This window comes from Balaenoptera acutorostrata, chromosome 13 (assembly GCF_949987535.1).
Source record: "Balaenoptera acutorostrata chromosome 13, mBalAcu1.1, whole genome shotgun sequence".
In the NCBI taxonomy this organism is placed as follows: Eukaryota; Metazoa; Chordata; class Mammalia; order Artiodactyla; family Balaenopteridae; genus Balaenoptera; species Balaenoptera acutorostrata.
In genome coordinates, this window is record NC_080076.1 from 20,766,542 (window position 1) to 20,777,475 (window position 10,934).

Below are 10,934 nucleotides of genomic sequence, written 5' to 3' on the forward strand. Positions count from 1 at the left end.
AAAAAGGGAGCCCTCATTTCCATGTTGCACTGGACCTCACAAATTATTAGCCAGTGCTGGGAACAGAGGAGGGAAGTGGCATAGAAAAGAACACTTACAAAACACCTGTATGTCAGGCACAGCCCTAAGAGCTTAAAACAGATTATGTCATTCAATATGCCTTAGAGGGTAGGTATCATCATTCTTTTTTTTTTTTTTTTAACGTTCTTTTATTTATTTATTTATTTATTTATTTATGACTGTGTTGAGTCTTCGTTTCTGTGCGAGGGCTTTCTCTAGTTGCGGCAACTGGGGACCACTCTTCATCGCGGTGCGCGGGCCTCTCACCATCGCGGCCTCTCTTGTTGCGGAGCACAGGCTCCAGACGCGCAGGCTCAGCAATTGTGGCTCACGGGCCCAGCTGCTCCGTGGCATGTGGGATCTTCCCAGACCAGGGCTCGAACCCGTGTCCCCTGCATTGGCAGGCAGATTCTCAACCACTGCGCCACCAGGGAAGCCCATCATTCTTATTTTACCAAAGATGAAACAGGCCAGCAGAGACTAAGACGCTTACTCAAGATTATGAATCTAGTAATGGTAAATCTACTTTCCAGAGTTTTCCATAGAGAAGAATTCATTAAGAATGTTTCTTCCACAAGAAAAGGGAACCCTCCTACACTGTTGGTGGGAATGTAAATTGATACAGCCACTATGGAGAACAATATGGAGGTTCCTTAAAAAACTAAAAATATAACTACCATATGACCCAGCAATCCCTGAGAAATATACCCTGAGAAAACCATAACTCAAAAAGAGTCATGTACCACAATGTTCATTGCAGCACTATTTACAATAGCCAGGACATGGAAACAACCTAAGTGTCCATCGACAGATGAATGGATAAAGAAGATGTGGCACATATATACTATGGAATATTACTCAGCCATAAAAAGAAACAAAATTAAATTATTTGTAGTGAGGTGGATGGACCTAGAATCTGTCATACAGAGTGAAGTAAGTCAGAAAGAGAAAAACAAATACCGTATGCTAACACATATATATGGAATCTAAAAAAAAAAAAAAGGTTCTGAAGAACCTAGGGGCAGGACAGGAATAAAGACAGAGACATAGAGAATGGACTTAAGGACACGGGGAGGGGGAAGGGTAAGCTGGGACGAAGTGAGAGAGTGGCATTGACATATATACCCTACCAAATGTAAAATAGCTAGTGGGAAGCAGCCGCATAGCACAGGGAGATGAGCTCAGTGCTTTGTGACCACCTAGAGGGGTGGGATAGGGAGGGTGGGAGGGAGATGCAAGAGGGAGGGAATGTGGGGATATAAGTATACGTATAGCTGATTCACTTTGTTATACAGCAATTAAAAGCAATTATACTCCAATAAAGATGTTAAAAAAAAAAAGAATATTTCTTCCATAGAGGAAACCACTCCCTCTGCCCATTTTCCTTGGTGCTTCCTTGGCCCGTTTATATTACCTCTCTTCCAACCCTACCCAAATTGCCATCTTCAGGTAGACATTGTAGTTCGCATTTTCTAGAATTTCATATAAAGGGAATCCTACAGTTACTCTTGTATGGCTGTTTCCACTAAGTGCGTAAATATATTTCTAGTGTTATTCATGTATGTGCAAAAGCGTGGCATCAAGTAAGAATAAGCAAGGCCCTGCTATGTATTAGAGCTGCGTTGTTTATAAGCAAAGGGGCTTTTTATGTACTGACAATCACTGAGAAAGAGTTGTTTAAAGTGAGAAGTGAAGTTGCAACTAAGTAAATTGAAATTCAGTTTCATATCAATTCATTATCAGTAAAAGAATTTTGAATCATCTGCCTCATTAAAAAAAAAACACGACAACTTGGATATATTAGGAGGCATAAAAATAAAATTTATTTGAGCTAATATGTGTTGCTTTGTAGTGGGATGAATTAGGGAAAGTGTTTTTTTTTTAATCTATAAATCCCCTCCCCCAATTTTAATTAATTGGCTCTAAATCTAGGATAATTTCAGGAAATAAATATTTTGACCCTGCATCATAATTGCGTATTTAAGTGCCAAATGAGAAGAACAATTGCAAGGCAGAATAAACATTTAATTAAAGGAAATTATGGTTGAAACAATATTCATGGGGGAGCATGGGTTTGCAGTGTAGGTAATGGATAAAGAAACTGGGGGCATTCATGAGCTTCAGAAGTCAAGACGTTATGAACTTACATACCTGAAAAGTGACAAACAGGACTTCCCTGGTGGTGCAGTGGTTAAGAATCCGCCTGCCAATGCAGGGGACACGGGTTCAAGCCCTGGTCTGGGAAGATTCCCACATGCCGTGGAGCAACTAAGCCCGTGCACCACAACTACTGAGCCTGCGCTCTAGAGCCCACGAGCCACAACTACTGAGCCTGTGTGCCACAACTACTGAAGCCCGCGTGCCTAGAGCCTGTGCTCCCCAACAAGAGGAGCCACTGCGATGAGAAGACCACGCACTGCAACTAAGAGTAGCCCCTGCTCACCACAACTAGAGACAGCCCGCCCGCAGCAACGAAGACCCAACACAGCCAAAAATAAATAAATTAAAAAAAAAAAAAGTGACAAGCATGACCGGCCATGTCAGGGAAGGCTGGGAAAGTTACCAGCATCTGCTTATCTCCTCCTAGACAAATTGGCCACATATTATTCAGCAGAAGAACTTTAGATGGTGTTCTTCAAGGGCTTTGAGATGAAGAGTGTGAGGGCGTTTATGGGTATCTGTATTTTATGTTGGTGGTGGCTAGGTAAATAGAGGTTGGCCGTGGGATCAAAGGAACAATTTGTATTGGTGAGAACAGAGGCCCTGTTGTAGTCTTTCTGTAGTCTTTGATCTAGTACAGTGGTTCTCAGTTGCGGACCATGATTTTGTCCCCTAGAAGATATTTGGCAATATTTTGGAGACACTCTTGGTGTTCACATCTGGGGAGTTGCAGCTCTGATTACTGGCATCTATTGGGTAGAGGCCAGGGATATTGTTGAACATGCTACAATACACAGGACAGCCCTTTACAATAAAGAATTATCAGTCTAAAGTGTCAGTTGGGCGAAGCTTGAGGAACTCTGGCCTCGTAGTGTTTATATCATCCTGCTCCCAACTCCCTCCTCAGCTTATGGTCCCCAGCTGTAAACTAATAATGTAGAATTGGTCTTTGGTTATGTGCTTTTAATTATAAATAGGACAGTTTTAGAGAAGGGAAGATATAAGAGAGGGAGACAAGTATTATTCAGTTGCTTTTCACCATGGGGATTTACATTCTGAGGCTAAAAAGCAAATGAATGCATTGGCTGGAAAAGAGATTTCAGAAGCATATTCACACTTTTTATGAAGCTTGTGAGTTGCCCCCAGGGTGAAAGGCTAATGAGTCAGAAATAATTTACACGGCTTAGAAGCTGAAACCAGAAAGCACAGAAAGGCTTCAGGTGGTTGAAAGCAAACTAGAATTATTTTACGCAGTTGTACAATGTGCATGTCGTGCAGTATTTACTAAATAACGCTCATCCAAGGATCTCACACCCTTTGCATAAAATTTTCAATTGTCATGAAAAAACCCTCTTCTCTCTCTCTCTCTTTTTTTTTTTTTTTTTTTTTTTGCACATTGCACACCAAAGCTGCAGTTTCAAGCTTTCTCAGTGTAACCTAAAAATATTTGCTGCATACCATGTGATTGTAGCTAAGAGAAGGTGTAAGAGGCTGGTGTTTTTCTAACAGTCAGCTTCTCTTTGCTTTGACCTTTCTTTGTGGTTCTGTAGAATTCGATGAAAGGCCTGCATAGTCATTTTAGTAATGACCTTTAAAAAGTTGCTTGTCAGGGTGTGCTCAATAGATATTGCCTTGTCATTTTGGATAGAGAGAGGCAGGGACCAATGGGATCACGATAAAAGTCATTTGGTCCCAGTTTGTAAATAAAGTCTGCAAACTTCCGTCATGGAGAAAAAGAGAACTCCTTGATGCCATACAGAAAGTGCAAGCAGATTGACATTGATCAGATACGCTGTGTTACATTTACAGACACCTAACTTTAATGGACCAATTGTTTTAATTGCAAGAGTGATTTGTGATTATTATGGAGAATTTGGAAAATATAGAAAGGAGGTAAAAAGAAAATGGTAGTCATCCATAATAATCCATAATCTGGTGCTCAGAGATAACCAAGCATTAATAGTCTTTTCATAAAGCACAACTTAAAAAGAAAGCTTTCGTTTTATTTCACAAATAAACTTCTGTTTCTCTTTCTTTACTAAACCACAAAAACCATTGCCTAAATAAATGACATAGGAAAATCTTTGTACACTTATTTGTTTTTGATGTTACTTGAAGGAAATGAATAAATATGTTTTCAACATCATTTTGGAAATATTAATAATTTCAACTTAATTAACAATATTCTCCATTTTCCTGGTTTGAGTATAATCCATACTCTTTATAAAGGAAAATTATATTTATAGGACTTATTTCTTAGAGTTGATTCAAAGACTTCATTAAAGTACCTATTAATCCTAAAAGTACTGCTTGTGTCTCTGGTTTAAAAAAATTTTTTTCCCCTTTCCCCTCCAAGAGTGTCTGCATCAGGGATGTGACTTGGTGAGAAGAGGGAAGAGGAAAAACTGAGTTTCTAAACGAACGCCTCTCCTGGGTTAGTGAAATGGCTGCAGAACAGACACAGGATGATGTTGAACCTTCGGTCTCATTTGTGAAAACTTGTGCAATTTTTTTTTTTTTTCTGTGCTGCACTACATACAAATCACCAAATTACAAATTAACCCTTTGTGATCCTTGGTGTAATGAGCAGTCTCTTTGGGGCTTTTTCTTTCTTTCCGGGAAGTGGGAGGGAAAGGAGCAAGGTATTACCTTGCTCTTCATTTGTACTTTGGTCCCAAAATGTAAATACAATTTTCTATGTTACTTTTTTGTGGTAACTACCAAGATGAATATTTTAATTAGATAAGTTATATGGAAAGGAAGGAAAATTCCACGTCTAAATTAAAAAAAAAATTTTTTTTTCTCATCCATTTTTTAAGATATTCTAGTAAGACAGAAAGGTATAAGGCATAATGTAAAAATCCCTCATAATCTCCACTGCACCGTGACGTGACCACTGTCAGCAGAGTTAACCACTGTTAACATATATTGATACACTTCATCAGACTTTTTCTTATAATATTTAATATAGAGTAGACACAGTGACAATCACTTCTAATTCACATCAGTGGGATCGTATTATGCAGACTCTTCTGTACCATGCTTTTTCACTTAGTATCTCTTGAACATCATTTCTTTTCCATGCACAAAAATCTACTGTGTTCTTTTTTAACGGATGTTCTGTTTTACCAATTCCATATTTATGGACACTTCTTTCTGATTTTTTGCTGCAGTGAACATCCTTGTACGTATATCTTTGTGCTCTCCCTCAGGAATTTGATCCCGCCCTTCCCTAGGACAAATCTAACCTCCTAAAATTCTGTAAGAATGTTATCTTTATCTTTTTAAAATTAATAAAAACCACTAGAGAGAGCACCGTGATACAGGGGACCTGTCGGTTCTACCTCCAGACATTCTCTGGAACCCCTTCAATTCTCTGCATCCAGGCTGACACAGAGCAGGCCACACACAGACATCTCCAGCTCAGCCTACAGCGCTGGCCTCAGAGCGTCTGCCCTTTACCATCTGTGGGCCCTAGAATGATCTTTAAATAATGTAATATGTAATTTAAGTTTCCTGCTGAGAATCTTTGAAAGGCTTCCCACAACCTTTAGAGCAAAATTCAAACCCCTTTCTCACATGGTCCTCAAGACGGCACTGGGGCAGGCTTCATAGCACTTTATCATTCTTCCTTCCTGCCCCTGCTTCTTCTCATAGCAGTTTATGTTTTTCTCTTGTACTTGGGCCACCCCAGCCCCCTTTCTGTTCTGGGGGCATATGTTAGTCTGAAGTCAGCAAGCTGGAGACCCAGGAGAACTGATGATATGGTTCCAGTCTAAGCCCCAGGGCCCAAGAACCGGGAGAGCCAAGGGTGTAAATTCCAGTTCAAGTCCTCGTCTGAAAACAAGAGAAGACCGATGTCCCAGCTCTAACACAGTCAGACAGAGAGAGCAAATTCTCCCTTATTCAGCCTTTTGCTTCTGTTCAGGCCTTCAACAGATTGGATAAGGCTCATCCACATCTGCTTTACTCAGTCTACCCATTGGAATGTAAATCTCATGCAGACACATCCTCAAAGGCAGACTCAGAATAGTATTTAACCAAATACCCAGGCACCCTGTGGCCCAATCAAGTTGACACGTGAAATGAAACGTCATAGGACAATTTCCTGCCTCCAGACCATTCTATCATTTGAAAGGTTTTGTAGAATTGGCTTGTTCTCTTTCTCCAGTTCTCAATTCAAATGTCAACACCTCTGACTTTTCCAAACGGCACTCTCTCAGGTGACCTACCTCAGAATTACCACATTCTCTCGCGACATACTGAGTATCATTTATAACACTTATCCCGATGTGTAATTTTTTCATTTGCTGTTTACTTGTTTTTAACCTCTCTCTCCTACTAGGATATATTAGGTTAGGGGCCTAGCATGCCTTGTACTTTATTGGTATCTACCCAAAACATGTGTGCAATAAATGAATAGCATTATTTCAACATCAGTTAGATAATTTAGTAACATTAGATTTTAGAAGTCCTGTGTAGACAAATCTTCCTTGCAGAAGAATTCCAAATAATATATGGAGATAAGCCCCCCTCCAGGAGGTGGAGCTTATTCTTCTCCCTCTTGCAGGTGGGCTAGACAGTGACTTGCTTCCAAAGAATAGAAGATGGAAAGGGAGGGATAGTAAACTGACAGTGGAGACACCTGGCAGTCACTACTTAACCAAACTATCATGTGGATATCATACATCCCTGATAGGATGCGTTCAGAAAGGCACGGCATCACTTCTGTGGAATTCTTGCCAAAAAATGTGTAACCTCAATGTAATCATAAGGAAACCTCAGACAAACCCAAACTGAGGGGTGTTTTACAGAACAGTTAACCAGTTTCTATCAGAAGTGTCAAGATCACTAAAGACAAGATAAAAGGAAGTGTCACCGATTGGCAAGGACTAAGAAAACGTGACAACTAAATGCAATGTGGCCCCCTGGATTGGATTCCAGAACAGAAAGAGGATATTAATGGGAAAACTGGGGAAATCTAAATAAAATCTCAAGTTTAAGAAATGTGTCTATGTTCTGTTTCTTAGTTTTAACCAAAGTACCATGGTAATGTTAGATGTTAACAGCAGGAGAAACTGGCGAGAGTTATGTAATAAGAACTCTCTTGATTATCTTTGCAATGTTTCTGTAAACAAAAATGTATTCTAGGGCTTCCCTGGTGGCGCAGTGGTTGAGAATCTGCCTGCCAATACAGGGGACACGGGTTCGAGCCCTGGTCTGGGAAGATCCCACATGCCGCGGAGCAGCTGGGCCCGTGAGCCACAACTACTGAGCCTGCGCGTCTGGAGCCTGTGCTCCACAACGAGAGAGGCCGCGACAGTGAGAGGCCTGCCCACCGCGATGAAGAGTGGCCCCTGCTTGCCGCAACCAGAGAAAGCCCTCGCACAGAAATGAAGACCCAACACAGACATAAATAAATAAATAAATAAAATGTTATATAAACAAATAATTTTAAAAAAATGTATTCTAAAATAAAAAGTTTACTTAAAAAAATAGGTAATCACAAACCAGACTCTAAACAAACCACAATATTTTTTCAAATCTTAGACATAAAAGAACAAAAAACTGAAAACAGAAAGTCCTCCAGACTCATCACACACACACACACACACACACACACACATACACAAACTCTGTGAGGTGATAGATGTGTTAATTAACTTGGTTGTGGTAATCATTTTACAATGTGTGTGTTTATTAAATTATCACGTTTTACAACCTAAATATATACAGCTTTTATTTGCAATTATACCTCACTAAGGTTGAGGAAAAAAATCTTATATGTTGCTACTGATATTCAAAAGTGCAATGAAAAATCTATCTTTTTATTAGTTAATATATATATAGATCGATGACTACTATTCTTTGAATTCTGTTTACAAAATTTTTAAACCTCTGAGGTCTCAACCATTATTTTCCATTTCTGTTACCATACTTTAGATTCCCTAAAAGATGCTCTCATGCCCATTTAATGTTTATAATTGAAGGATATTTTTGCATATACTGGCACCAAACAGATAATTACTGCTGTTAAAATGATCACTGCTAAGTAAGTTTCTGCATGAGATGATTCTTACTTATCTATACATTTTATCTCATTTTTCTTTTAAATAAAGCCAGAAAGATTATTTTTTTAATAAATTTATTTATTTTATTTTTATTTAATTTTGGCTGCATTGGGTCTTCGTTGCTGCGCGCGGTCTTTCTCTAGCTGCAGCCAGCAGGGGCTGCTCTTCCTTGCGGTGCACGGGCTTTTCATTGCGGTGGCTTCTCTTGTTGCAGAGCACGGGCTCTAGGCGCACTCACGGGCTCGGTAGTTGTGGCTCGCGGGCTTAGTTGCTCCGCGGCATGTGGGATCTTCCCAGACCAGGGCTCGAACCCATGTCCCCTGCATTGGCAGGTGGATTCTTTTCTTTTTTTTTCTTTTCCAGCATTTATTGAAACTTCAAATGGTTAAAATTGTCAGATAAGTGACTCCACAATGATTAAGCAGCTGCGTGTGTGCTTCTTTCTTAACATGTATATTTCTTCATTTAAATGAGCACTCGGCATAAGTGCTTCTTAGGCTATGGCAGGCGGATTCTTAACCACTGTGCCACCAGGGAAGCCCCAGAAAGATTATTGAGAAATCAAGGGTAATGAGCACCTGAAGTCAAGATTGCTGAATCTCCAATCCACCTGAGGGGTTAGAAATGGAGACCCATCAACAGATTCTTCCACCAGTGCCTGAAATGGCTCCGACTCTAAAATAGTCACTATCCAAAAGCAAGAACAGTTTGTTACTTTTGTTGTCACTCAGGTAGTTATATTCATTCCAGTAAATGGCACTTGGTACATTCACTTGTGTAATAACAAAGTGATAAATAATCCCCTGTAGAAAATATCCTGGTTTGGGATTTACACAAGATTTTTTAGCTAAGAAATCAATACCTACTTCAGACATTCTTAAAAATGACTTGATTTACTTTTCTTTATCTTCCTGGAGTCAGATGAAAGTCATGAAAGATAAGAAAAATGAGGAATCGTCACAGTTTGGAGGAGACTAAGAAAATGGAACAGATAAATGAAAGGTAGGAGCCTGGATCAGATTCTGGGACAGAAAAGTGACATTGGAGAAAATGTGGCAAAGTTCGAATAAGCTTTGTAGTTTGGTTAAGAGTTTTATACACGTTTATCTCCTGATTTTTTTTTTTTCCCGCACAAAGTGTAAAGGTTTTTTTTTTTTTAATTATGTGTAACATAGACAAAATTAAGTCAATAAGTTTTTAAGGAATTTCACATGTTCTGATTCTTTCCACTGCCAATCACCTTAGTTCCTCCAAGCTCATAATCTTCAAGATAAAATAGCCCTTTCAAAGAAGAAGCTGTCATGTGAGTCAGCCCACAGTTCTTTTAGTTGGGCTTCTTTGATCTCCAGTGGAATATGGACACACTTCAAAATTCCCCACCTGTAATCTTTGGGATCCAATTTCCTCGAGCAATTTACTTTAGGACCCTAGAAGTTAAATATAGCAAGTACATTGCTATTTACTCCTTCATCTTTTCTAGTACTGAAAAGCCTTGTTATACCCAATTTTTACTCATGAGCCTAGCCAAAAAAAAAAAAAAAAAAAAAATGTTGCAGTTCTCATTGTCGCCACTGCAATAAAATTACAGTGATGGAAGCAAAACCTGTGTTCTCAATGTAGCCACATTAACAATTTATGGACACCATGAACAACAGTGTCCATTTTCAGTAGTCTGAGGCTTCTATCTCCTGCTTTTGATAATTAGACTACGGTGATGAAAGTTGTTAACACAGAGAAACTGGGTGAAGGATAGACAATAACTTTCTGAACTATTTTTGTAACTTCTGTGTCTAAAATTATTTCAGAATAAGAGATTTTTAAACATTGCATTGGAAAGCTCCTCAGGAAGTTGTTACTTCAAAGAGAGACACAGTATTTCTCAATAGTTCCAATACAGCCAGTTTTCCCTCCAGCTTTGAAACAGAGAGCATTCTTTCTTCAGTTAGCAGCAGATAAAGTGCAGTTGCTGGCCTGCACTTTAGGAATATTTTGTACAGAAATGTATATGTCAAGTTCCTAGAGTTATACTTTGGACAGTGAAGTGTTCGCGCTTTGAGAGGCATGAACCAATGGAAGCAAGACCAATGGAGAGAAAGAGTCACATTTCTCATCTTATATTTACACCAGAATATTTATGCTCATTGAGCAGAATATTGGGTTGAATTGCCTAGACAATTATAAATTGGGGGATTTTTCCCCTCTTTCCATGTTTTCTCTTTCATGTTAAGTGCATGTAGTTGAATTTGAATAAGTAAAATGTAGATATCATGTGACTTCACTGTAATCCAATAGAGGAAGTACATACACAAGAACTTTGCTAAACCGGTGATGATGGAATTCATTCTCTGAGATTACTATAAAAGTGATAATCAGTAAAAAGAAGTCCTTTCAGCAGTTCAGCAATGATGCCCTGTTTTATTATTACCATTCGTTAATCACCTACCACATGCTTGCCCATTCATCTACCGCTAGTCTAATACATAACTCAGCAAGGAAATGTCCCTATTTTACAGATGAGGAAATGGAGGCTCAGAAAAGCTACTTAACTGGCCCAATCTAGGTTTGAAGTTCAAGTTGAGTGTCTCCAAATGACTAATATTTATATGGGTTGAACTTCCCAGCAGCAAATTCCACCCTTAGTGA

At 39.2% G+C, this 10,934-nt stretch overlaps 1 non-coding gene across 1 annotated transcript; it reads right to left on the reverse strand.

The window, feature by feature from the left end:
- Window positions 1-9,836: 9,836 nt before the first annotated feature.
- On the reverse strand, window positions 9,837-9,971 carry LOC114239115 (small nucleolar RNA SNORA1). Its single transcript, XR_003624304.1, has one exon. It is a non-coding gene; the product is annotated as a small nucleolar RNA SNORA1 (small nucleolar RNA).
- Between the last annotated feature and the right edge of the window lie 963 nt (window positions 9,972-10,934).